The sequence below is a fragment of the Apteryx mantelli genome, chromosome 8, assembly GCF_036417845.1.
Source record: "Apteryx mantelli isolate bAptMan1 chromosome 8, bAptMan1.hap1, whole genome shotgun sequence".
Lineage (NCBI taxonomy): Eukaryota > Metazoa > Chordata > Aves > Apterygiformes > Apterygidae > Apteryx > Apteryx mantelli.
This window is the reverse complement of record NC_089985.1, coordinates 17393990-17418907: the sequence shown is the minus strand read 5'-3', so window position 1 is coordinate 17418907 and position 24918 is coordinate 17393990.

Sequence of the window (24918 nt, the reverse complement as noted above, 5' to 3'; positions counted from 1 at the left end):
AAATACCCACACTTTTCTCCAGTGACTTTCAGTGAACACAGAAGAATCAAAGTCCTTGCTTAAAGCTCAATTTTACATAAGGCTCAAATCTCGTATCATGCAGTGAGGAAGAAGCCAGGGAATTAAACCTCACTGGCTGCATCTCAGACCAGAGAGGCACCTTCAGTATGCGTCCAGCTACCATTGTATTCAGCGTACCGAGCTGACGCCACTCACAAAAACCAGGTTGTGAGGATGCCTCCCTGGGCAAACTGACTTCATCTCTCCATGTACATCAAGAGGATATATTCCTACTTTTGGATCAGTTAAAATGTCACAAAAATCATGCAAGTTGTATAACATAGGGCAATATATAATTACTTTCCCACAAAGACAAAAGTTTGAAACTAGAATGCATAATGCTAAACTGCTAAATCCTTATCTGAGGTACCGCAGCCTGAAATGCTGTGCTAAGCTTTAAATATGGTCAAAATGTATGCAAGTTATTGATCTGTATGATGAATATCATTTTGGTATCATGGTTCCCTTTATGAATCCTTTGAACTTTCCCAGGCAAATGGAAGACTTTACTTTCCCACATTTGATGGCTAATATTACACAGGAAGGAAGGCAGCTCTTGCATTTGCCCACAAATCAGTCCTTAATAATTCTTACTCCAATGTTTATCCTTCTGATCTTTGGTCTATTTGCAATGTTTGAGAAATGAGGCTAGCACCCCTCCTTTTTCTGTTCTGTTCTCACTGGTAGAGATCATCAGCATAACACAGTAAACATTTCAACAGAAAATAAAATGCAAAACTCAAGGGACAGCGCTACCCTGAACTGTCAATTACAATAAAACTTGAGCATGTAACAAATCTCAGCAAGATGAAAGCATTTTAACATACTGGCAAACTTCAGATGCTGGAAAAAAAATGTGACATTGTACATCGGTAACATGAGTGCATTGAGGGAGAAAGAGAGGACTGCCAGAAGAGGAAAGAATATCTGTTAGCCCTATGACTTCCTTAATAAATGACCTATTTCTAGTTTGAAGCTGAATTCCCCCAAAGAACTCCCATCCTTCCAGAATTTGCCAAATATTATTGACAATGTTAGAGAGAGAAATATCCTTTAAAATAAATAAATCAGGCATGTATATCACTTAATTGATCATTACTAAATTTAGAAAATGGATGTGAAGTTATGGAAACACTTTCACTGTATGTCTCAGAATATGTAATTCATGTATAGAAACAGAAGCAGTTCAGTAATGAATAATAAACTTGTGCTCCAAGCAAAACTGAGTACCAGTGCATTCACACAATGTGGGGTAAAATCCTACAAGATAATTACTTGCTCCAAACAAAAGCATTCGTTGCTCCCTATTCAAGACAGTCAAATTTGTCTTTTGAAGTTCCAAGTCTGTGCTAGCTTTGGAAACTGTTTTAATTCCCATTCCAGGCACAGGGTTCTTCCCTCTAAAATATTCTATGATTCTCACCAATCTGCTCATAGGCATTGAATAATATTTTACCTGATTAATTTCTTGCACTGATCTTCTAGTAAGGTAAATCTGAGTAGTTGTTTCTAACAGGAGCTTTATGGGAAGCTTTGATGGGAACAAAAATCTAATAACAACTCTCATTTTCAGAGCAGTAATCTATACAACTATAATATTTTCACCCCATACAGTACAAGAAGAGAGGAGTGTACACAGTTGTGTGTGCAGCCTAAACTAGTCTGTAGTTCAAGCAAATCATAAACCAAACTTGAGTATTCCAATTGACTTCATTTTTTCTCCATTTAAAACTTACCAATATGGAAATTGATTATCCTGCATATGTATCATCTCCAAATTCAAGGAGCGTATAGAAATTTGCAAGCCAAACTTGGAACCCATACATGACAATACCCTTTTGAAACTTTTAAGGAGTTCTGCACTTAAGTATAACACACTGAACCTTGCTATTTGTTGCACCAACTATAACCCTAAAGACTTCAGGGCAAATGACTGTCAGGCCAAAAAATTAACGTGGTATCATAAATACTATGCAATATCTCATGTTACTGAAAAAATAACAGCCAGCATGTGTTCTATATTCAAAGTGGATGTACAAATACTTAAGATATATTATTGAATACAGTTTACTCTTGCACAACTTTGGATTATTAAATATATATTTCAAAACATTATAATGCACAAGTCTATGGTTTCCATAAGCACCATGAACTCCTTCCTTACTCCCTTTTCTGACTTATCCTGTTGTTAGGCATGTCCATCTTGTCACAAAAAAACTATGCCATAAAAAATAATCGCAGCTGACCATCTCAGCAAAAAGAAAAGCCAAAGGTTTGGAGATTACGTTATACTTCCTTAGTAACATGCTTCATCTTAGGTGGAACTGTGGGTTATCATGTAGGCAGGCTGAGATTTTCAAAACTATATTAGGGATGTGTACACTGGTTTCTTGAGAACAGGGCATTCAAAACCCTTGAGGATTAAAAATGTTATTCACTCTGTGAAGAATTATATCTGGCAACCAATGTTTGCCCTAATAGCATTGCTAAACCCATTAAAGTTCTCAATCTTGTCAGCAACATTCTGTTCTCCAGGTGTAAGTAAAATTCCTACAGGAGCACTATTTTGTTCAAATCATTCAGAGAATTCCAATTTATTCAATTTAATCTTACTGAACTATGTAAATGAAATAACATCTACTTACCAAATTGGTTTGTTGGGATATGAATCACACATTTCATGTTCAAATATTTTCAGGTGAAACAGGTTTCCAGACATATACATTCATTCAAAGATTCTGTGGAGACAACGCATCAGCAACATCAATGTTTTTGCATGGTCTGTTGTTTAGGAACATTACGTGTGAACATTGTGAGTATTTTATTAACCCCGTGATAATTTTGAAAACCTTTCTTTTAAATACATGAATTTCAGGATATATTTTCATTTTCAGATAGAGTCAGTCTGTTAGGACCACAGTGTACTGAAGAATGTGCTTTAAAAAAAAAAAAAAAGAGAGAGAAGAATTTTCTATTCAGTTACAATAATCGCTTTCCAGCTACCACATTCATCAAACAACGAGCAATTCACAAGGGTAACATATGCAAGAGCTTGCTTGTATATATTCATATTGTCTTCTGCCTGAAAAGAGTTAAATAGAGCATATAAAGGGTGAATGCAGAGCATCTTGGGATACAAAACAACTAGAATGGGTTAATTAGTGAAAAACATGCATCAGAGGATAAGGCTCAACTGTAAATGTTTTTTAAACCTACTATATCTGCTGACAGTATTCAGGATTATGGATAGCATTAAAAAAAAAGTTAATTTTCAAATTGAGTTGAGTAGAACACATTAAGGAGTAAGAAACATTCATTTGTTGAATAGTAGTTCAGATGCATGCACATTAACATACATTAGTGAATACATTTCTTTGACATGCTCACATATAAGCATAATATGTAACTGACCTAGAAAACGGAGACATCATATAATCAGTGACAAAAATATTGAGACAGATAAGCCCAGAGAGCTTTGATCAAATATATTCTTCAGTGAATAAACAAAACATGCTATCCTGACAAAAAATATTCTTTGGAGTATTGGAAGTGAACTGTGAATTCCCCAAGCAGCGCCATCATAGGCAGCCTGCGGCGAGCTGGCTCTTAGCAGCAGACCGGGGAGGTGCTGAGCTCGCTAACGGTACCCCCTAACGCCAGCCTGATATGCAGGGGAATACTTTAATTCCTGTCTGATGTTGCCTACTGCAAGCTTTCTGAGTGAAGACTGTATATCCCTTTGGGTTTTGCCATCTTATATAAAGGTGACCTGACTGTTGTTTAACAAACAAGAAACACATTCTTAGGTTGGTAAAAGGTAAGTTTTTTGCAGAGAACTAATGACCTGCTTTCCCTCTGCTCAAGTGCTGCAGTGTGTCTTAGGATCTAAGGACTTTTTCCTTTATTTATCCAGAAAGCTCCTCCCCAGTGCTCTTGCTGCTAAATTTGTCTGCTCTGTTCTTCCCACCATATTGGTGGGATTTGTAGGTGGGCTGAAATGAATACTAATATGCCATTGATATTTAATTCAAAATGCTATAGGGTCTGTGAGTTTTTTCTTATGCCTCTTTGCTCGTGTGTTGAGGAAAGACACATCAGAATATTTCTTCAGAAAGAACAAATCTCTTCAAAGGTCTGGAGTTGAAGACAAGAGACTCATGAGAACCTGAAATACATTAATTCAAGACAATAGTAGTCATCTGGATAAAACAATCTTCTGGAATTAAGAAAATCTGTAATCATAATAGTGTTTCTTAAAGTCTTCAGAAAATAATGTATCATGACATAGCTGTGTAGCTATCCATGACCTGTGATCACACTGTTAAATTTCTCTTCTGTATGATATGCTCATAAGGAACCTTAAAAAGTAGAGAAGTGCAGTGCTGAAAAAACACTAACTTGTGAACAGAGTTGTAAAGTTTGCTCAAGTTAATAAAAGAATTAGTGAAGTTTTCAGTATTTAAGAAATATCTGTGGTATTTAACAGTTACATTAGTGTTAGTATTAACTCCTTTTTTAATGTATGTATTTTTAAAGTAACACCACATAACAATTCCAAACACGTAGACAAAGCCTCTTTTTATATGGATGTTCTCAATTTGTGGTAGGCAATTGACATTTTAAATATGGGTTGGAAGAGGATATACATCAGGGTATGCAGATAGAAATGTTAAAATACATATTTTATTTTGACAAGTAAAAGCTCTATCAGAAGGTCTTTGATTCACAAAGCTGGAATGCATTCATATTTTTTGAAACATGATCCTCTATCATATTCACTTCTTAGACAGGTCAATGTCTTAAATACAAACAAATGCACATCAGACAGACTCCTAGCCTGATATGCTTGAGGGGCCACAGGCATAATAAGAAAAAAGCTATTATTAAGCAGATTTAGAATGAAAGGGAATGATCAGGCTTTTTTTGATTTTTTTGTCTGGAAAATGAACTCTGGTTTTACTGTGTCTAATACATGAGATATCTAATAATAAACACACTCAGATGAATACTTTTCCATTCAAAGGTGCTGTGTAAATATTGGCCTTGAGCCAGATAAAACTGAACAGTGATATCCCAAACAAATACAGACCAGTGCATCCCAAATAAATTCATCTGACAAATACTGTGATCTATACTAAAATAACTCCATCAGAAAAAACAGATTGCAGCTGATGCTCAATAGAGGCTTTTTGAAAAGAAGTATTAAATCAGCGCATCTTCTGGAAACGCCACACTGTTTTACAAGAATATCAGCAAACACGCACCCAAATCACCAGCAGATAAACTACTAAAAGTTATCCCTTCTTCTATTCAGTGTCCTTCTGGAGTCAGCCATGAAGTCAAGTAAAAACATCAAGTAGACTCTCCAAAATGAGCCAGAGCAATGAAGGGACACTCCCACTTCTTGTTTAGAAGAGGAAGCTGAGCTTTGCCACACTGATGCCTCATTTGTTTTAAGCCAAAACTAAAGCCAGTTTTTCATCAGCAGCATCTTTTCAAGCCACAAACTGAATGAAAAGGCCATAGATAGCCCTGGTGTAAGCAAGGACAATTCAATCAATGTTAAAGCACGTTTCTCTTATAGGTCTCTGCAGGATCAGAGCCAACAACCTGTTTTTTACCTCAAAATATAAAGACTGAAGTTTCAGTTAAGCTTCTGTAAAGGATCCATTTGGGTTGATAAAATACCAGAAGGTGTAGAAATGAAATCAGACAAAACATGAGCCGGTACACAGAGAGGTTCATCTGGTTTTATCTCCACCTGAACAAGGAGTGAAAGCACGTGGCTATGGGCCTGGCCAAGACCAAGCCACCCCTTGCCAGAGCGATGAGAGCTGTTTGTCAGAGCTGGCGTTTTCTGGAGGCCTGTCATCCCCAGAGCTGTCGCTCGGCTGGAAAACACCAGCTGTCACACTGACTTGATGACCATATAGTCATATCCTCAAAAACAGGCAGGCAGAGAAACAGGAGGACACAAACTGCACAGTGAATACAGAGAGGCTTCACTCCTGGGATCTGGGATGTGCCAGGACATTATTCCTGCAGCCCCTGGAGGAAGGATAATTTTCCATGTGCTTTCAGCAGGATCGCAGCCTGCCAAAGCCTCTTAAGACCCTGGAGCTAGGTCCTGTGCCTACAAGGATGTGCCTCCATGTTATTTCTTTGGCTGCTCTTATACCAAATACAGTAGAATAATACAGTGGAATCTGAAAAATACTCTGGAGGCATATATGACAAAATCACTGATCTTATTTTGCCATGCAGCTACATATGAGTCGAGGTGTCCCACACCTGTATAGTAAAACTCCTTACAACACTGCAGCACCTGTGGTTATGGGAATGATCCAACTGCACGTATTCAACATGACTTGGCCACATGGTCATAGTGAGGACACTGTCAAAGAGCCTGGAAGTACTGACATACATTTCTAAGTAGATGCTCTTAGGACATGAAGAAACCTGACCTTCTGAGTGAGTAGTTTTTCTGTTTTGCTATCTATTGCTCCATTGTAGTCATCTCTATTTTTAGGATATGTTTCCCCACTTCCTTGCTCCACTAAAACTTTCTTAGGCTGTTAGCCTGATCCTCATCAAATAGCTATCCTGCTGTGATGGAAGCAACTTCTTCTTCTCCGCCTTTGGTAACTGAGCCTACAAAGCGGCCGTTGACATTGCAAAGACACACAAGAACAGGACCTCTGCAATAGGTTGTGGAAGTTTCTTACATTTCCTTGTAGCTCAGAGAGGCCCCAAACAGACCTGTTCAGATAGGTCACAACTTCTTTAGGAGTTAATTAAGACTTTCTGGAATGGCTAAAAACTTTAACACATCATCAAAGCCATAGCCTTATCTTACGTGTGGCTAGAGACTTCCTTCAAGTGTCTGCCCTTTATTAAAACTCCAAATGAAGGAACAAAACAAAGTAGTCTACATAAATTGTCTACTAGAAACACTGCAATTAAAAATATGACCAGGAATAACCCTGTGTTTGAAAAATAACTGTGAAGTTTGGCTTATTAAAATCAAATGTCTTAGCCACAACCACATGATCATCATTATTTAAGAGTCTGGATTTTCATCATAAAATATCCATTCCATATTAATTTCTTTCCACATTAAAAACAATTAATTTGCTGCAAGCAACATTCAGCAAGTCTCTGAATAAAATAAAATGCAAGAATCAATAAAATGTTATGAAAAAATAAGAGAAAAAAAGAAAAAGAAGATATTAGCAGACACACGGCCATTCTAGAGTTTAGACTTTTTTTTGTAGATAATTAATATCCTCACATTATGTAACTGAAACATCATGTGTCCTGCCACATGTTGCTCCTTAACCAGTCACTGTATATAGACTATGCTTGCAGGACAGAAAAATTCTTGGAAAATGGATTTTATAGTGAGATGCAAATGACACGCATTTTAAGCGAAGAAGGATATATAGGATGGGGGAATTAGCAATGGTTACTTTAATTAAAACCATGGCCATATGATGTGTTTACATTGCACAAGAGAATTATAAAACAGATATTTAGATAAATGTTTGTGTTCTCAGTTTTTATACTTTGTCAGATTGCACATAAACTGTATTTCTAATAAAACACATCATAAAGCCTTGCAACCACTATGACAAACACAGCCTTGCAAGTGGCTGAGTAATCCCATCACTCTCTCTCAATTCAACTTCTCCATTAATCGTGGCGCAGTCTGATAAACGAGCAGAGCAAAGAGAGTCAAACATTTCAGTTCAGCTTATTATAAACAAAAATAAGATCCCAATTAGAAAACAACAAAAAAATTAAGTCCCAGGATTGCATTCCTGTAATTATCATGTCTGAAAAACAAAAGGACTAATTTTTTTGTTTCATTTCATAACTCTTTCCACTAATTACTTTTTGATTTCATCACAGGACAGAAATATGGACCCTTGTCTTAGTCTCAAAACAAATACCCTGCCAACATAATAGGACTTGAACGTGCATGCTCATGAAGAGGACTGATAGGCATCTCCTGTACTGCCGCATGCCTAGAGCATGTAACTACCATTAGCAACTGTGGGATATACGCATAAAATTCCAAGTGGGAAAACACATTGCGGCCTGTGTTTCTGTCTTTGATATTCCACACAATACACTCTGCTTGCTAAATGTGGTTGATTAGTGATAAACTAACTTTCAGAAAGCTCTTCTACGTTCACCATATGAATACATATTAAATTAAATAAGCAGATGTCAATGATCACATTTTAACTCGGGGAGTAAAGGAGTTGGATGGTAAATTGACTATAGAAAATCAGTTTTCTATCCTCTCTCCAGGAAATTATTTGGTTGTCTAGACATGCTCTGTCAAAATACCAAATACCACTATCTAACTGTGGATGAACTTTTCCCCAAGAAATCCCCTCTGAAATGATGCTCAAAACCACCTTTCTAGTGATAACTGACCAGCTGGCAAACTCAGTATTGACCTGAAATAACTGACCACAAAGCAAAGCTCACTAAAGTAGATGTGAAAGACAGAGAAGGCACAAGGAGGAAAAATGGAAAGTAGCAAACCATGTTTCATACACACATAGAAGAAGCAGCAAATGAGACAACGTAATCCTGCAGTCATATGATGCTTAGAGAGAGCCGCTTCTATCATATAACCTGAGAAGCGAGGCCCTGGATTTGCTTGCAGCTTACACTGTTGTAAAGGAAGAAAAGAACAGTTAAACACACTTGGCAAGTTTTGAAGGATCTGAGTATGTCCTGAGGGTTTCTAATTTTGCCTAGTAATTTTATAATAAACTGTAGAGAGCCTTTTATCTGTGCTTTGTGTTCAGTGAAGTCACATCAAAGGAAAGAACAGATCATTCGCATCCATTTGGAAGCAACTCATCATACACTTGGGCAAAAGATACTACAGCACTGCTAAACCCCCAGCCCCCTGTCATTAAGAGGAAAGGCTGTACACACTTAAAATCAAGCTTCAGGAAATTCCCAAGCAGCCCATGCTTCCCTTGTTCACCTCTCTAATTACTCAATGCCAGTAATCTCTCAGACGCCCTAGAACACTCGCCACGTGGCCCCGCTCCTGCTTCGGGGCTCCCGTGTGCCGGACCCAGCAGGGCCCGCGAGAGCAGCAAGTGTTCAGTACCCTGTGTTACTGCAAAGTCTTTACATTAAAGCAATGAGATACGACTGACAGACAGACACCTTCGAGAAGCTGACTGATCGTCTTTGTACTGTGTCTGTGCTCATGCTGGGGCCACTAAGCTCAAAGTCTTCCACGATTGCACAACTGAATCCATGTAAGACAGAGGATGAAAGTTTGGGGAGAAATCTCTCTTTGGAAGAAGCTCAACAACAAGAAAGGAAGAAAGTTGATGCAAAGCCATTTTCCATATTCTAATAAAGTCCTTTGTCAGTGCAAGGAAAAAGATGACTCCTTTTCACAAAAGAGTGTTTCTTTGTCTAAATTAGCACTGATTTTAGAGCCTCCATGGAGGCAGTGGAACAAGCTGGGCTTTTATAACCAGTGGAGATCTGCAAATCTTAAATGCTACTCTTGGTATAGAAGATTTGACTCCACATATAGATGCAACTTAAATATCTTATCAAATTAAATGTCAAACCGGGCTAGCTCATCAAAAAGCATGCCATTCGGTGAGCCAAAATCCAAACTTCAGTTAAAGACACAAAGTTTCTAATTATCTTAGTGCTGAAGATAACATTCAAAGTTTGAATAATATATAAATCAGTGCCAAGATGGGTGTCCTCATCAGCAGATAGTAGAAGCAGTAGTTCTGAGAGGAATAAATTGTATCCATTCACCAGAGGGAAGAGTTAAGTTCAAATCTGTTTGAACAACTCAAATATTGATGCTAAAGACAGAAAAGAAAGTTAGAAACGTTGCTGTTGACAAGAATTGCATGTATTTTTGATGTTATCATTTTCTCATGTACTGAAAAGAATTTGGGAAAATACCAACACCTTTTCTATTTTCAATCCAATCCTGGGATAAAATACAGAGATACACATTCAGTACTTGAGGACTGAGGTCAAATAGACCATTCTGGGGGAACAGCTGAGGTAACAGAACAAAGATGTTTATACCAGTAAACATGTAACCAGTTCAAAGCCAACTCCAATACAGTCCAGAGAGTCATATATATGATGCAGGCATTGGACACAAAAATTGCTGTTTTCTAGTAAAGAGAGTGAAGGGAGATCACATACTGCTTGTCCATCCATGATAGAAGCTCACTGTCATAGCTACTGAATTCATTTGTAACAAAGACACAAACTGAGAAATACAGAGATAATTCTGACAAATGTGAACTATAGCTATATCCTCTGGCTCAAAAAAGTCTCATGAGAAAGCTAAAAGTAAAGAAACCATGATGTCCTTATCTCAAGCTGTTTCATCCTCTACCCGGAATCCATGCTACAAGCACCAGTTTAGGAGTGAAGCTACCTACCTATGTTTGCCATGGTTTCATCCTCAAAGTATTGAGGAAGTTTAGTCTTTGGCAGCATAGATTTAATAGACTGGATGCATTTAAAATTTCAAATTATATCTTTTTCAGAGTTATACTTATCTACAGCCCTAAATAAATACACATGCATGCACAGAGTATACAAATTCAGAATACACAAATATTCCCCAATATATTTGACTTGTTAATAAAAATAGCCTCAAAAAATAAAGGGCTATGGAACATTTTAAAATTATTTCATCTCATATAAAAATATATTAACTTCTGTAGGCCTAAATGGTACTTAAATTTGCTATAACAGAAAAAGCCATTAAAGAAAAATATTTTCACCTTTTTTTCCCATTTTTAGAAAGAGTTTTCTGTCTAAAGTGAATTCTGACTTTTCTTTGTTATTCATACTGAAGACAAAGTTTAAGAAGTCAGGATTTTAAAATTTTGCGCAGAAAGGAAATTTTGACACATTATATTTTAATATTATATTACTGAAATAAAACTTTTAGCAACAATAGAAGTTATATTTTAAATATGAATACAATACAAGTAAAAATGAAATGATGACATCAAAATGAAATAAGAATATTGACTAAATTTTAAAATGCATCTTCTAAGTGAAAACAACTCCATCAAAATTGATTTATTCCTCCCTACCAGATAATTGTGATGTTCTTCTATTTTTCTGCATAATTTTTTTACATTTTACGTCTTCCAATGATTAAAGGAATTATTGATTTAGAGACCACAGTGGGCCATTATCTCTATCTACTTTTTTTCCCCCATAGGTTAATCCATAAACAGTTTCCTTGTATCATGAGTGTTACAACTAATATCCTTTCATAAGCTATAGTAGATCTTTTAGAAGGATTTACAATTTTGAGTTAAAGACTTCCATGGACAGAGAAAATTCCCTACATCTTTAAGTAAAATCACTCTATTTAAATAGTATAATAATGAAGTAAGGGCAATTTCTGATGTAGGAACACACATCAGTATTATACAAGCAACCTACAGAATAAAAGTTATAACTGTTTTGATTTAGGTATAAAATATGTAGCCTTATAATTAAGAAAGTCTCAATAAGTATTACACTAGATGATTGTTTTTATAGATATATATATATATAAACAAACCAGTAACTATTACTCTAGTCAACTATTATATCACTGCAATTATCTCTTTTGAATACTAAAATATAAATTAGAGAGGTTTTGAAAATGAAGACTAGAGCAAACCACGACCAGAAGCACTTGTTGAATATTTCAAAAAGTTTCAGAAAACAGTAGGACATTTCCCCTAAATGCCAAAAAAAAAAATGCACAACTACATATACCCAGAAAGCAAGGCCTGTAATCTTTAAAAACAAGTGCAGCAATAAAAAGAGCTCTTCTAAAATAGCAACAGCCTTAACTGTGAGGTTTTTTTGGCACTGAGCACATGAGAGCAAACGACACTGCAGCCACGTTAGCAGCGTTAAGTTTTCACAGAGCTGAAATGCAGCCGCGAGCGGTGCTGAGAAGCAGTGCCCGCGCCAGCGCCCGCCCGGGCAGAGCGCGCCCTTGGTGGCACTTGCTCGGCGCTGACAAGGGCCAATTCTTCACGCCGTTGGCTGCGCACCAAACCGCCACTATGCAAACTTGTCAGAACAAGCTAGGAGAAAACTAGCTAGGAGTACTCGAGTGATCCGTGCGCAGAGACAACTGAACTGGAAGTGAAGCGACGTACCCGAACGAGCCGTTGCGGGGCAGCTTTAATCGTCTCAGACAATCCCTCAGTCTTGTTCGCAGCAGCGATACTGTTTACTGAAGGTCTTATTTGATGGCTGCTTCAAGGCATAGAGCTTGCATGCCACTGATCTTTAACAAACAGTATGGTGGGTAACGTGATGACAGGTACTTCAGGTATGGAAATACTAATTTCCAAAGTGTACAAACTTGTTTGAATTTAGCTTGATTTTAAAAGCAGTAACCTGTGATTTTAAGTAGCTATCCCACACAGCAATCCCTGTGCAACACGTGATGTTCAGGAGCGGTTACAGACGAAGCTTTGCTGTACAAAAACCGGACCATTATGAGCTGCACCTGTTTCTACGAGCCAGACAAACTCGCAGTGTAATTCCTATGTTGCACTAATAATTACCCAGTTAGTATTTAACTGTTCTTATCCAACAGTTGGTATAAACTAGGGCACATACATCCCTTGAGATTTGAGCCAGCAACAACCCAAGCATGCGTGGAACTGAATGCATACTTGTTGTCGCAGTGGGGTGCCAAACAAATTTTGAACGTAAGAGAGAAAGGTATGTTCAGATAATCAGGATCTACTGGTGTGCCTCTGAACTCTTGGCCAGAAGATGCTGTCAGGAAAGTGATTTTCGCATGAAAAAGAGTAAACTAAAGGTGGAGATTTGTATTCAAGTGACACAGAAAGAAGGAAAGGTGGGAAACTTTGTTTCTTTTGATGCTGTGAAACTAGATTAGAATTTAAGATTTAGAAAGAAAGCATAATGATGCATACACATAACCAGCCAACAGTACCACCCCAGATAAGAAAAATTAGTGGCAATGAATGTATTTCAAACCCAGCAATACTGACAGAATACCCAGCAGAAAGGGACAATCTAGTTTTAAAATTAACAGACTCCCTCGTCTCATGCTTACTGTACAGAATAATCAAATGAGGTGGACTGTGGTTCTAGTTCTAGTATTTACAGTGGATTTGATGGAATAGTGGTAATACGTGCCTGGATGGCAAAGAGAATTACACCGCTTTCCTCCCAGGTTCTGCAATCCCCAAGAAGTAACATAAGGAAGTAAAAGGTATCAGCTGAAAACTATACAGAGAGCTGATTAACATTTATTTTGGATATCACAGCAAGTTTGCCACCCCTGCTATTCTCTTTAAAGGGTTGTAGTGATATCTGTAGGGGGGGACAAGCAGAAAATATATGCAGAGTGGTGTAGTTCAGGTGCTTGGAGAAAAGTATATCTAAAGAAAAGCTTTTATTTTTGTTCGTGTATCTAAAGAAAAGGTTTTATTTTTGTTTGTACTCAGAAACTGAAAAAGTAAGTAATTATTTAAAGCATATTTGAGATGGAAAAAGGAGGTCAAGGACTACATTAGTAATATTTCTACCGAATTTGTAAACACAGACACTTCTTTGAAACTATTAGAAATTTAGCTATGCTATAGATCTAAAGACTTTTTCATACCTGTAACCTTTTGCTTATTTGTACAAATGTATTCACATTTCCTGTGATGGTGTCAGACCGCACTAACCCTTTGAGGGAACTGAAAGTTTTCAGTAACTCACAGATATATCTCTTATGAATAGCTCTCTCATATCTTTGGGGAACAGCTTTCCAACAAGGGAGCTCTGAAAGGCACAGTCAAAAATACTGACCAAAGTAGTTATGCTCCTTATGGTATTTTCTGTCCTTTATTCGCTTCAGTAAAAATAAGGGGGGTCTAATACAATACAATATTTTTCTGACATTGATTCATTACCAGCAATCACCTTTCAGCAGGTATTAGTTTAATTAGTTTTATATTAGAGGTATGTATTTAACTCCAGTTTATATTTATCTGAATACTACACGTAATAATTTCTACTGTCTGGGCACTCTCATACAACTGGATCAAATAATAGCTTTCAATGCATCAGCACTTCCATACTGATAAGCACTTCATGCTTATTCTTGTGCTTGGAAAAAAGAGTAGAAATGTCACTTGACCATCTGAAATGTTGCATCAGTATGCTTCTGTAAACAAAGGTATAATTTACAGCCAAAATGGGCAAAGGCTCCTGCAGAGAAGGGTGAAATAATCAGATCTTCAACAAAGTTCATTCCAGGTTTGGCTTTACTACCCCAGCCTTACGCGACACCACCAGACACTTTGGTAAAGATCTGTTGGGTTTCTTAAGCTTTTGAGGAAAATTCTCATTTTAGATATGAAGGTGTACTTTCTATGCATGGTATTTCTAGGTAGATTGGGGACATAACTGCGGGGGGAACAGTATGATTACGCAAGAACATACTTTTCTCATTATAGCTATTTTCAAGGCATTGTAGAGGAATTATTATATTTTTAAGGGTAAATAATACACTTCACATGTAGAATTCTACATTCATGGGTGAGGTATAATTGCTTTACAGAGATCTGATTGCAATAATACAAGCTGAGATTTAATATCAATTTTTTTTTTTTAACTCCCGTCTTATGTTTCATGCCAATTTCCTTTTGTGATTCTAATTTGCTCTTATTGTGGGAATGGAGTAACTGACAGTTTATTCATGAATTAGGTCCTGTATACTGTTTGCGACAGCTGTAGACTTGAATCATCCCCTGCATGAGCAAAACACAAATTTCCTAGACATGCATCGAACTGCTTTCAACCTAAATGCAAGTGAGATGACTGTTAAAACTATAGCCCTCAAGCCTTCGGCAAACGTAAAGACTGTCATGTGAAATTCAATGTGCATCTTAATGCATGGTGTTCCATTGAGCTACTGTACTTCGTTCAGAACTAAATTTAGGTATCAGAAATAAAAATTATAATCGCAAAGCCTTAAGAAGAAAAAACAGGTCACACGAATGGGGCAATCTTTTCTTAATGTAGTGGTAGTGAAGAGCCTTTCCATATAAAGAAAAATTTTTTTCCCCATAATCTGTGACAAAATTTATTCCTGATGTTATTCAGCTGATCTCACTAGTGTTGCTGCTCCTATAGTCTTAACTGACTTTACCACCTTTGGAAAAAAAAAAAGATGCCACAGTTCAAATGTGAAGTGAATAAGCTTAGACAGGAAAGAAAAAGAAAAGCAGGTACCTGATTTTGGTCATAGTGGACAAAAATCTCAGTGATCAAAAAGACTAGAGTAAGGCAGATTGGAAAAGCAGGCATGCACAAAAAACCTTAGTCTGCCTACTGAAGAAAGGCTGCAGGTTTCCAGAACATCAGTCAAACCTGAAATGCAATATGCAAAGTTGAGACACTGTATAAACTTCTGTTGTTTTGTGGCCACATTACAGTGCACAAAAACTTTGTAAAAGTTCACGGAGGCTGAAAAAGTATCAGCACTTTTATGTCAAAGCTTCCCCATCTCTTCCAGTAAAGTGACAGAAGTTATGTCCTTTAATACCATTCCCAGCAAGCAGACAGACATTTTCTTTTTTTTTTTTATCAACCATTACTCTTCATTACCAGGCTGAACTACGTGGTACTTACTTTTCTGATGTCCTCAGCTCGCAAAGTTCCAGTTCATTTGCTCAAAACCACTACAATTTAGGATCTAGATGCAATGAATTAGATACCCAAAGCTTGTGGGGCAAAAATTATTAAGTACCTTAGGAAATTTTAAAGTGTGTTTCAGGATTATTTGGCATTTAGGTACTTGAAAAATGTTTAAGACACATAAATGTGTACTATTATTTACACTATACCCATAGTTATCAAATGTATTAATAATTCTGCAGAATTATTTTCAGCCTAGTACATTAAAGAGACATGGGGACACCTGGCAGTATAGCAAAGAAAACAAGGATAGTAACATATGGAGGAGGGAAAGTGGGGGGAAACAGGAGACAAGGGAATATGGAATTGAGTGATATGGGACATAAATCTACAGTATTTATAGGATCCATAAAACCAGACTCCATTAATTCTGCTGCTCAAAGACAAACTTGTTTGGATAAGGCAAATTCTGGATGGCATAGCTTCAGTAAGGCAACATGTAGAAATCCTATAAAAATGCACCAAACGAAATCTATGCTAGCCTTAACTGTGCTCTGAAGCTATTTCCATCATAGCTCAAGAAACACTATCTTTAGAATGAGAAAGCAGTTGCAACCTACTGCACAACTTGAACTGGGAGATGCTTGAGTCAAATGCCTTTCAAACCTTAGCATTTGGCCTTTCTTTCTAGAGTGGGTAAGCCAAAAAACAAGATGGAGAGAGCTTCTTACACTGGGCAAGTCTGGATTTGGAGCTCACCTTTTGGTCTTGGGCTTACGTAGTTTGTGAGCTGGTGTGGAGAGGACATGATATTATTTAAGACAAGTATCACAGAATGGTACTACTGTTCTTTTCATTACCATTACTGAAAGGCTAATTGTTTGAGATAGTGATTAAAAAAAAATTCCCTTCTGAATGTAAAACCATTGAGTTATATAACAATTCACATGGTAGCAGAGAGGATTGAAAGCTTGGAAACAGCAACACTGAAATACAGACCTGGACTGATTTGACTAAAAGAGTAATTCCGTTATCTGGCAACTGCACCATCCTCTGTCAGACAGCACGTTAGAAATGTTTCCCCTTCACACTTTTACAAGATGCTGCATCCACTTTTAGACCTGAGGAACATTTCTAGTAGGTTAATCTGATTCAAGGTTTTGAAGCTGCCAAATTCATGTTCAATTTCTGAGAATAAACATGCAAACTCCTGTCTCAGTCTTTTGCTTAAAAATACACCAGTGCCATGGTTTATATAAGGCTGGGATTAAAATAGCTGAATAAAACACCAACACATCCATCAGAAACTGAAATTAAGCCTCTTTAACATCTTAAGCAGAAAGGAAGTGGGTCATTCAATTATCTATGTTTAAAATTATACATTTAACTTATTTTAGCTTATATCAAATTCCTTAAATCATTCATGGGAATTCACAGATCTAAGCAACTAGAGAAAGACATTAATCAAACATACATCAATTAATAAACAGATTTTGATTTAATTATCAAAGGTGCATCAAATCTTTTTAAGGGCAAGTTCAAATTACTTGAGTTTTGAGGAGCAAGGGTTAAAACACAACGTGGTTTGGTCTTGGCTCAGTCTTATGTAGGTAATGATGAAAACAGAAGAATGGGCTCAATGAAGAGAACTAAGTTGGGCAACTCCATTGCATGCTAGCTACCATGTGTTATGGTGCAACAGAGAATGAGAGATTAAAAGCATCAGGTTTAAGAAGCTGCTCAAGTTCAGTTTTAATTCTACAAAGGTATGGTTTATAAAGGCCTAAAATAGAACCTTACCTCGTGTTTCCTTAAACCTCAGAGTAGCTCAGAAAGACCAAAGCCAGGCTAATAGATACCAGTCTCAGTGAAGTACAGTATCAATTAAAACAAGTCAACACTATTAAAATATGTATGACTAATAAGCATCTCAATAACTGATCTGATCAATCATTATTTGTTTGGAAATGGGCTGCAGAAACACAAACTGAGAGGCAACAAGATGACTCTACATGGGGTAAAAATATTTTTGTTTATATACAAATATCTTTACTGTACAAATATCTTTACTGTATCTGTTCAAGATCTTGATTCAAGATCAAGTGCATATAGAAACTGGCCTTGCATAAGTTTAATTTGAATTAGTCATTAGTGGTTTAGCCTTCCCAACAAGGTAGTAATGTAAGGGACCAAATCTGTCTTAGGACTGCCTGACACACTTATGTCAAGGGACTGAATAGGATAGGGTTGGAAGCTGGAGCTAGATATTTAAGCCTATTATATGAGACCCCAGCCACACAGTTTATCATGATACCCTGCGAGGGTGGTGACAAGATGGTTCAAAAGGAGATTTGACTGCTGTTTGTATTTAGCCTTGCCTCAGTGATGCCGTTGATGGCCTGCAGGATCCAGCACTATTCTTTCCATTGCCTGCTCTTCCTCTGCTGACACATTAGCTAGCCCCTAGTGTATTTTCCTGAGGCACCATAGCTACTAGCTAGAAATAGAAACAGGATGCTTTGACTGATATGAAAATCTCTCTGATACTTGTGTGACGCTTGGCTCAACCACATGCACGTTGCCAGATCGCCCTGGAGGGAATTTCCCCCCAGGTCAGCCTGGCAGAAACGCTCACGCCGCTGGTCTCCCTTGCTAGCACGGATCTCGGTTTGTAGCTGAGGCTCACCTGGAAATCTCACTTAGCAACTTCTCTGCTATTGTGATGCCCTGGGATATCAATATTGCCTCTGAGATCTCCTGCCAGCCTCCTGAGGCATGTTGTAATTGTGACCATGTATCTTTTATCATAGGTTTAAGCTTGTTACTAGGTATTAGAAGTGCTCTGCAGCCTCTGGGAGGATGAACAGCAGATGTCCCACGGACCCATCTGGATTAACTGCTTGTTACACACCTCTCAGTATGACAACCCAGTTGGTCCTTTCCATGCCTGGGTTCCTAACCCGTACTTCATGAACCAACCCTAGTTACCAGATCTGAAAACAGCTAACAGAAAACAAAACCTTCTCGGGATTTTTGGCTGTTTTTTTTTCTCTCCTTATCTGGCAATACCTTGTACAGGTCCACTTTTTTTTTTTGAGTGAAGAAGTCACAAGCAAAATCAAACAACAAAAAAACCCTCAAACGACTCATTCAATTTAAACAGATGGCTTTAAAACAATGTAAAACAAGGTTTTTATTAAAAAAACAAGGACTAGATTTTGTAACATTACCTATATATCTTATAGCAATACAGAAACTGAAGATGGAATTCCGTCAAATAAATTATTTGTTCTCTGGCAAGGCAGTTCCCTTTAATGTAAGTTTTAAATAGTTGAAAAGTTAGAAATTTTCTAAAGTTCAAATGTTTAAAGTAAGAAAGGTTTTTAACACTTGTAAATGGATTACAGAAATCAAGCTTTCTCTGGCTTCTCAAGAAGATAAACCGAAAGGATATATCACTATTCTAGTCTCCCTGTTTATGTCTCTGTTTTCTTTTGCTAAAATAGTCTTTACTTAGAGTAATTAGGATTAATTTTTGCTGTTTTTTACATAAGAATATAAGTGAAATACTAGTATGGGATAGATTTACACTGCGTTCTGAAAGCAGGGGTAGTTTGGACATGTAACCTTATTACAGGAGATGAAAAACAAAACAAAACAAAACAAAACCCAACCTAGATCGCAAACTTTCCTCTTTGTGATAGACACACACATTCAGCAGTAGACCAGAGGTGCAGTTTCCTGTTTTTACTTCTCAGAGGTTGATAAACATATTTATAAGGTTAGTCACCTTCTGTCTTTGAGGATTTTCAAGTTGTGTCGCTATACCAGCAAAAAATTTCAGCCTGTACATTTCAACATTCGGTCATAAGAAATCATCCCGACCTGATATTTCTTTGCTAATCACACACATATCCATGACTTTTGCTCCATCTATGTAACACATGCATTTCTATATTGCAAAGATCATTTGCTTAATAAAATTCAAATATCTATTCAGTGAATAAGAAAACTATATAACCACATACCATGCAATATAGTGGCCAAAAGAATTCAATTTGTGTAGCACCATTACAAAAGATTAAATCACAGTTTTGCTAGTGGTCTGTGAAATTTTATATATAAAATGTTTCTGAAAAGTTACTGAGCTGTAGACTTTGAAATTGTGCTGTAAAGGACCCATTTCTCTTGTTAAGAATTAACAGTCTAAGAATAAAGCCTAAATCACTTTTATTTGGCAAATATCACTTATGGGGTGTGTTCTTAGATAGAAAAAATTAATCCCCATACATATACTACCGATAAGCAATGTACACTTTATGTACTATTCTTTCAATAGAGGCAATGTTTGCTGCACATAAGTGCAGGCTGCATAAAGATTTTAATTTCAGATGCTGAAAAGTTTCAGCAAATAACATCCTCAAGGCTCATATTCATTTATGTTAGAGAAAATATTTCAGAATTTTGAGGACAAAGGGAAAAAGATTATTCCATCCCTTAAAAACTTTGAAGCCTTACAGTATTTTAACATTTCAATATCTAGTGGATGAGAAATCCTGAGCAATGTGTAAGAGTCAGCTTCTACCTCATCTTTACATCAGTGCAGAGCTAAAGTGATTATTTCTGAAAGAATCAATTCAAGGAGCAGAGAAAAAAAATCTGTGTTGTATTTGGGGGCTACTCATGATCACTATCATTAAATGTGCTCCTCCCTCATTTTCCATACAGGGGAAACAGAAGTTTGATCTACATGCCTAGCTTGATCTAAACAAGCTAGAGGCAGAAGACCTGCCTCAATACCTTGTAAATCCTGGAAAAAAAAAGGATGAGAGAAGAGCTGGCGGTGCTGCCCATTTCCCCCACTAAATAATTCCCTTTCTGCAGAAGCTGAGGCTCCCTGGCTGTCCCTCTGCCTCCCTGCACATTTGGTCAGCAGGTAGCACAGCCCCAGGGGCGCCCCCTCACATACTACAGCAGGTGACCATGTAGCATCATGCCCTACTCTTCATTCTTCTGATCTAACCAGAAATCAAAACTTATGCTTCATTCAATTCATGCAGGATAATACCATGATTTATTCCAATTTTTCCAACTCCATACTGTTACAATAGCAGCATGGAAACTACAAGCCTGATATTAATTACACAGCAGAATTTAATGCCCTTTCAAGATTTGTTACACGATTGTCACCGTGAAAGAAAATATCATGTTTGCTGAAAAAGTCATGTGAAGACTGAAGAAAACTGCAGATTAGGTCTAATAGAAGGTCTGTTTTAGATAATTCTGTAGTTACTTCACAGCTTCAGCGAGCATGCTCAGATACCTCCAATAAATTCCCTTAAATTCGCACTAGGGCACAGAGGACTCTTCATTGAAATGTGATGGTTAAAACATATAAAAGATTTTTGATACCTGTTAAAAAGAGTGCTCAGCCTTTTACTTGGATTTCCCTTTACAGATTATTTATAATTCAACTGTACTTTCAATATTCACTTATTTCAAAACAGGGGCTCTAGCAAAAGGAACCAAGCATTAGGAGGAGGCACTGCACTACATAATCAGCTTTCAGCTGAGACTTAATTTACCATACTGAACTAGTTTTACACAGTAAGACAACCTTATGACCAAACAAGATGAAAGAAAATCCCTTGTGGGGCTGTACCACTGATCAAGGGAACTTCTTTCGCCAGAAAAGACAGTTTCATCATGGCAGTTAGGGGTTTTCTGACTAGAAGGAAAATTGTATTGGACAAACAATTCTGCTGGAATTGCATATATTATATTGTTATGACAGGGACTTTAATTTATGTTGTACTATGCTGTAGTGCATCCCCACATAACAAAAGAAAATATTACGGGCTATACACATATTCTGGCACTAAAAGGAAATGACATCTTTATATGAAATGCTTTTCAAGTTAAATATATTATACATTTTGATTTCACTTTGATAAACTAATGCTATAAATTATCCTTTTATTTGAAAAAGTCTTTCAGTCCTTTGTTTGAAAATGCTAGGTTTAAATAGATCCAGTCACAAAGAGCCACAAAAATCTAAGTGATCCCACGCTTTGTGATGGATTCCTCCTTCATGACATTCCCACAGTAAAAGAAAGCACAGATGCTGAAGGTTTATCATCTCACACTGCTTCAACCTTTGCTACAAGTTTTAGTAAAATATTTTGTGAAATTACTAAAGCCCTTTTTGGGGATAGCTCAGCTTGTGCAATAGGGCAACGTGCGCTTTCTAATCTTACCAGAAACGTTAGCTTGGGCCAGAAAATGTAATCCATAGAAGAACACACGTATTTTATTGTAGGTTCCGTATTGTTTCTGTAGCTATTTCACAACAATGAACTCTATATTTCTCTCATCACAGCATATCATCATGCTGGTCCTAGCTCTTCGAAAAGGGAAATGCAGAACACACACGTGAAATAAAAGAAAACACACATTTTAGATTAAGCTGATCTCAAGATGTTAAATCACAGACCTGCCCCTTGGAAAAGCAAAATGGGTATTAGCACCATATGATAATTAATTATCCAGTTTAGAACTATAATGTAAATTGTAACACAGTGTTTTTCCTAGATAACGTATCCTAATTTGGTTCCATCTCACTTTGGAGAGATACTGCCTAGTCAACAGTTGCAGAGTTGCATTCTCCACACCAGTAAGCAGCGCAGATATTTGTTCTGGCAGACTGCAGCTCCTCTTTTTATGCTATGCTGAGTGAGATGGCCATTCTCATCTGCTGAGAGTCAGGCAGTGATCTACTTATGTCTCTTGACCTTAAATATTTATTGGGCTACAGAAGAAGTTGATTCTATGGATAACTTTGGTATGGGCATTTGGTTATGATGTGAAAGGTTTAAATATTGATTTTTCCCTTGCAAAATTTTTGCTTTACTTTCCCTTATCTACTCCCCTCCTGCTTTATTATCACTGAAAAATGAAACATGGGATTTTCATACCTTTTCTTACCATATGGACATCCACCTACAGAAGAGAAAAATATTTACCATTATTATTGAAACTCTTGTGATAGCTTTTGATGTTTTTGTTTCAAAATGGAAACTTGCTTTGGCTAGACCACTAAAATATTTCTTGTATGCTCTTTGGACCACCTCTACCCCCAGTCCAGCCTTGAGTGAATTCTAAGAAATAATCTTCCTAAAATAGTTGTAAAACAATATATATATATACATACATACATATATATATTCTTAAAAATATATGTTGAAATAACTAATAAAGATTCTCAATTAGAATGACATAATTTGCAAGAAAGATAATCAAGCTATTGTCCATTACAGTCAAAAAAAAGAAATGGAAAGAATAAACTATGTAAAGTATAATTCTTCTTTGAAGTCGGTCCAGTTGAGTAGGGCTGGCAACCAGGAATTCTAAAGTTTACAGCATTTTTGATGTTAAATAATCTGCTTTTATTCCACATCAAAATAAAACAGACCTTAATTAAAAATACGGGAAGACAGAAAGAAGCAGTTCACATGTTCTCTGAATAAGAGATTAGACCTTAGCTTGCGTCTCCACGTGTCAGTAATTAATGCAAATATCTGGCTCTTCCGAGCTTCCCCCTTCCTTTCTCCCTCTTATTCCCAGTGTAACTTTCACCAAAGCCAAGAGATTTCCATGAGGAGTTTTGTTTTCAGTGACCACTACTTCTGGATAGAGCAATGTTTAGTTAAAATAGAACGGTTCAGGTTGGAAGGGACCTATGGAGACCATCTGCTCTAACTCCCTGCTCAAAGCAAGGCTAACTTATAGCAGGTGCTATACTGTTAGCTTAAATATAGGTGCTGATAACCTTTTTACAGACTTTTCCCTTCATTAGCTCTATCCCTTAATTGCATGCTCCTCCTTGTAACTACGATGCCCAGAAATATTCTGGTGACTAATAATAGACTATTTCAAGCCAAAGCCTATGTAATTCTGATTTTTGTAACATGTACCTATTTCAGTTCATCCACTACAAGCAGTCAGTTTTCCATCCACAGGTCTTACACACACACAATCTCTAATTAACAGTTTACTGAGACTATAAGATGTGTGGTTTCCAGCAAATCAAACTCCATTTGTATAAATGAAAAATCAGTAGAAGATATGAAGAAATTACACTAAATGCATTCATTAAAAGTTCTACCTGTGATTTCAAACTCTTCCTTCTCTCTCCTCAGCTTCTACTGGATCAAAGCAACCTCAGAAATTTTATTCATGTAAGAACTCTGTCCCCTTGATTACACTCCTAAGACATATGTAACAAAACTGTAAGTGCAAATATTAAATATTTTCAGTTTCTTATGAAGAGCCTTATCTATTTCTGTATCCACTGTACAGAAACAATACTGCACAGGAGAGACAAACTGTATATAGTACTTGAGAGAGTTTTTTTAATCACCTGAATATAATATCAAATTTGCTATGCATACCATTCATGTTTGATATTATTATTCATACATTCCTTTCAGGTAGCACAGTATTTCACAAATAACTCCTCCAAGTTCAGTAGGATTATTGGTGCACTCCAACACTTTTTAGTAGCCCACCAATCCTCAAGCTGCTCCCTCAGGTTATTGCAAGTGCTCCACAGTTCCTACCGTGCTCAGAGGGGTCCGGTGTAAGTGCACAAGCGCTGGGGAAATGGGCCGCATAGCCCAACACAGCCGATTTCTCGTCCGGCACGGAGCTGACTCAACTTTTGCTCAGTGCTCTATAGCATTACTATTCCCCAATATTTACATAGCTACCATTATTCATTAAAATAAATGCAGCCCTTCAAAACTTCATCTTTTGTACTGGAAATGATCAGAACTTTATTGAGAAGTACATACTTTTCAATACCGAATAGAACTTATTCTTCCCCCACCTCCTATAGATCCAGCATAAGCAGGGACACGACAGACCGCACTGCACAGGTAGTTTATGAACAGTTTGCAAACAATACAATAAGAAAACTTTACATCCCATCCATTCAGTGAAATTAATGAATATTAAATATATGTGCAGAAATAAATCTTATACTCCTTTCCAAAGCAGGCATTTTTATGTTATTTTTTGGCTTAATGATTAATTAACTAGTTCCTTAATGCTGTCTGAAGTGACTTTAGCAAATGAGTATCAGCAGTT